At 34.7% G+C, this 4,558-nt stretch overlaps 1 long non-coding RNA gene across 1 annotated transcript in view; it reads left to right on the top strand.

Moving 5' to 3' along the window:
• The first annotated feature begins 103 nt into the window (after positions 1 to 103).
• LOC104985570 overlaps positions 104 to 4,558 on the top strand; it is a 115,332-nt gene continuing 110,877 nt past the window's right edge. The window contains exon 1 of the long non-coding RNA XR_824928.1: positions 104 to 190. This is a non-coding gene — a long non-coding RNA (uncharacterized LOC104985570). The remainder of the gene's footprint in view (positions 191 to 4,558) is intronic.

Below are 4,558 nucleotides of genomic sequence, written 5' to 3'. Positions count from 1 at the left end.
TCATATTAGTTCCTTGTTATAGAACTTTTTTATATTTTTCTGTTTTAGTAACTGGAATTCCCTGGTAGCTCAGCTGGTAAAGAATCCTGCCACAATGCAGAAGACCCTGGTTTGATTCCTGGGTCAGGAAGATCCACTGGAGAAAGGACAAGCTACCAACTCCAGTGTTCTAGGTGTCCTAGATTTAAAGGTAATTTCTTTTGTATAAAATTTAGTCACAGGAGTAGAACATCTCTTGAAAAATAGGTAATTAAATTCATGCAATGTAGAATTGTGAATACTTAGAAATATCTAATATTAATAGATTTTTCTTGTTTTATCTATTTTTATAAAAATCTTTCAGTTGAAAAATTGTGTCCTAATTATTTTAGTATATTTGTAAATTTTTACTGTATTAGAGCTTGCTTTTGTTTATATCAAGGACACATTTTGTAGAATTGGAACATTTTTATATGGTTAGAGAAGAGGAAAAGGAAAATGAAACTGGAAAACCTAAATAAAAAATTGCTACTAAATCAAATCAGAAGTCATTTTTCACATAAACTAAAAGGCCTTTCCTCTGCAAAATAAACAAAATCTGATAAGAAATCTATAGTGACAAATAGCTTCTTTTCAAAGTGTAGTACAATTGGCATTCAGTGTTTTTGGAAGTTGGTTGTAAACAACTTTAAGTAAAGCGCTCCTATGACTTGGTTTTTGGTAAAGACTTTTATGAAGCATTGCAGAGAAAAATTCTTGTAGACTAATAACTGGAGAAGCACAATTTTGAGATAATGTTTTCCTTAGAAGTCAAGCTAATGTATATGCCTTCAAGAAGAGGTCTTTTTATTCAAAATGAGACCAAGCCTGAGAAAGATCTAATTATTAGTTGATATTTTATTTGCATGGAGCGCACCAGGCAGCCAGAGTGCAGATATATCCTAGAAACGATTCTCTGCTGATGTGAAAAATAGCCAGGGATGCTGGTGACTGTGCTAACTCCAGACTCCCAGCACATTTCCATTAGTCAGAGTTTTATAGATGGTGATCTGGTGAATGTCTGTTAAGTGCTTCTGCAGTACAGAAATCAGGGCAGTGGAGAGGAACACTAAAACCCTTCCTGCTCTCCTGTCATGTACAGGTTACAGCTCCAACTCAAGACTCTTAAAAAGGACCTGGCAATACAGATGCTTTTGTGGGACCAGGTCGGACCTGCATCATCTTCTGGCCTATGTGGATTATATTTATAATTTTCTTTCTTGTTTTTCTTTTTAAAAAATTTCTGGCCTTCTCTATTGTTATTATGTACTCTGTTGAGCCATTTATTCTCTTGTTTGTCTAGATCAGGGCTTCTCTAGAGTTGAAGTATGTCAGTCACTTGGAGATCTTGTTAAACTGATAGATTCTAGTTCAGTAGGTTTGGAGTGGGGCCTGGAGTTCTGTTTCTTTCATGCTTCTTAAATACTGCTGCTGCTGCTGCTGCTATGTTGCTAGCCACTCTGAGCCTCGGCTATTCTATCTGCTTCTTAAATGCTTTCCCATAATGTCCTAAGGTGTTTCTCATGGTAGATTTCCCTGAAGCACTCTTAAAACCGCTACATATGACTACCCTTTTCTTCCTTATAGTGGTATCTTCTACCTTGACTTCTCTAGTTATAATTCTCCTGCCTACCACTCTGTTTGTTACTGTTTTCACGGGCTTCCCTGTGGCTCAGATGTTAAAGAATCTGCCTGCAATGTGGGAGACCTAGGTTCGATCCCTGGGGCAGGAAGATCCCCTGGAGACAGGAATGGCAACCCACTCCAGTATTCTTGTCTGGAGAATTCCATGGACAGAGGAGCCTGGTGGACTACAGACCATGGGGTCTCAAAGAGTCAGACATATCTGAGCGACTCACTTTCATGTTCACTTCATTCATTCCTCCACGCTGTAATTTAGTTTTGCTTGCTTTCTTGAACTTTTAAATGAATGGTATTAATGAAATAAAATCACAGGATGGCATCTTATGTGCCTGGCTTCTCTGCTCAAAATTATCCTTTGTGGGATTTATCTGTATTATTGTATACATTTTTTTTCTTTGCTGGATAGTATTCCACTGTAAGGATTATCACTCTGTCTTTTTGGACTCTTGATGGGTGTTTGGGTTGTCTTTAGCTCCTACCAATAATGTTGCAATAAACATTCTAGTACATATACTAGAATATCATTTTAGTTTGGTATTTACCTAGAAGTGAGACATTTGACCTATAAGGTATGAGGATTATATATATATATATATGCAACTTTATGTAGTATTAAGCGCCAAAGAATTGATGCTTTTGAACTGTGGTGTTGGAGAAGACTCTTGAGAGTCCCTTGGACTGCAAGGAGATCCAACCAATCCATTCTGAAGGAGATCAGTCCTGGGTGTTCTTTGGAAGGAATGACGTTAAAGCTGAAACTCCAGTACTTTGGCCGCCTTATGCGAAGAGTTGACTCGTTGGAAAAGACTGATGCTGGGAGGGATTGGGGGCAGGAGGAGAAGTGGATGACAGAGGATGAGATGGCTGCGTGGCATCACCGACTCAGTGGAAGTGAGTTTGAGTGAACTCCAGGAGTTGGTGATGGACAGGGAGGCCTGGCGTGCTGCAGTTCATGGGGTCGCAAAGAGTCAGACACAACTGAGCGACTGAACTGAACTGAAGCTGTTTTTCAAAGTGATTAAATCATTTTATTGACACAACTTCTGGGTATGAGTTCCTGTTGCTATATAATCTTATCAACACTTACTATTGTCTATTTTTAATTTTACAAAGTCAGGTTGTATAAATGGCATCTGCTGTGGTTTTAATTTGCTTATTACTGAAGTTAAACACTGTAAAATATGCTTATTGGTCAGTTATAATATCCTCTTCTGTAAGACTGTTCAAGTTTTCTATCAGTGTGTCAGCCATTATCTTACTGCTTTGTAAAAGCTATTTTGCGTGTATGTGTTGTAAATATTTTCTCCCACCTGCGGCTGTCTCACTGTATTTCTCTGGATACACAAAAATTCTTAAGTTAACACATTTGAACTAAGCAATATTTAATTTTAAAATTCATGTTTTTTTTGGTCATATTTAGGAAATCTTCTCCTATTCTAAAGTCCTGTAGCCTTATATTATCTTCTAGAGGCTTCATAAGTTTGTTTCATTTTAAGCTTTTACTATACTTGAAATTATTGTGTATTTATGAGGCAGGAGTGAAGCTTAAAATACTTTTCCATACAGATATCCAGTTGACCCAGCACCATTTATTGAAAAGGCCCTTTTTTCCCATACTGCTGGTTTTGTCATACACTAAGTGCACATATAAACATGGGACTGTCTGTGGGCTTTCTACTGTGTTTAATTGATCTCTGTTTAAAAATCCTAGTGCCAGTATCTTGTAACACATTGTATTCATTATAGCTTTCTTTTGAGTCTTGATATTGGGTAAAGTAAGTTCTCCCATCTTGTTTGTATTCAGGAGTGCCTTAACTGTTCTTGTCTGTTTGCATTCATGTATAAATTATCTGTAACTTTATCTGTATCTTAACTTTATCATGTATAAAGTATCTGTCAATTAAAAAATAGTTGGGATATTTGTTAGAGTTCAATCTATAGATAAATTTGAAAGAAATGACATCTATACTACATGAATCTTTCAATCTATAAATATGTTGTATACCTCTATTTATTTAGGCTTCTTTAACTTGTTTCAGTAACGTTTTAGTGTTCATTAGAAGTTCTACGTGTAAATTATTAAATTTATTCCTAACTTTTATTCTTCCATAAATAGAATTTTTAACTTCCCTTGCCTTAGAATATATTTTTTATCAGTTATTTTTGTTATAATGTTTTAAAATTATAAATGTAAATGGTATTTTTTAACAATTAAATTTTCTTTGTTGCTAATATAATTTCGATCTACTTATATTGTAATATTTGCTGGTAAATTTTTTTAGATATAAAATAAGCTTAGATGTGTATTTTTTGAAGAGGTAGGTCAAAGCCTATCATAACATAATTTGAGCTTATTATTCCATATTTTAGTCACCTGTTCCTACTTATTTAGATTTGTGCATTTGTAATAAAAGTTCATATTTTCTACAAGCCCTGTTCTTAGGCATCTGCAGTGAAATATAAGACATTTGATCCATAGCTGGCTCCTCCTCAAAGAGGTAAGGGTTAGTAATGCCAATAAAAGCAATAAACACTTTTATACTCCTCCTGATGGATTCCTGCATCAGGTGATTGGACATATAGCAATAATAAATTCGGGTATAAACACATCAGTATATTCTGATTCTACACTAAAATATGGACCTAGAGGACCAATATGTGTAGATTTAAAGAGAAATGTGTCATGATTTAAAAGAAATCGTAGGAGAATAAACATAATAAAATATAAAATCTTAATTATGTACCTCAATGACTTTTTATAAACTTTAATTATATTTTATAATAAAATATATTAAATATATTTTATATATCCATGTAGCCCCAGCACATATTAAAATAAATTTACAAGACTACAGAAGTTTATCTTTTGCCTCTTCACCAATTGCATCCTCTAGAG

Source organism: Bison bison, unplaced genomic scaffold, assembly GCF_000754665.1.
Source record: "Bison bison bison isolate TAMUID 2011002044 unplaced genomic scaffold, Bison_UMD1.0 scf7180017864050, whole genome shotgun sequence".
In the NCBI taxonomy this organism is placed as follows: domain Eukaryota; kingdom Metazoa; phylum Chordata; class Mammalia; order Artiodactyla; family Bovidae; genus Bison; species Bison bison.
The sequence above is the reverse complement of the archived record's forward strand: the minus strand, read 5'-3'. Positions and strand labels throughout refer to the sequence as shown.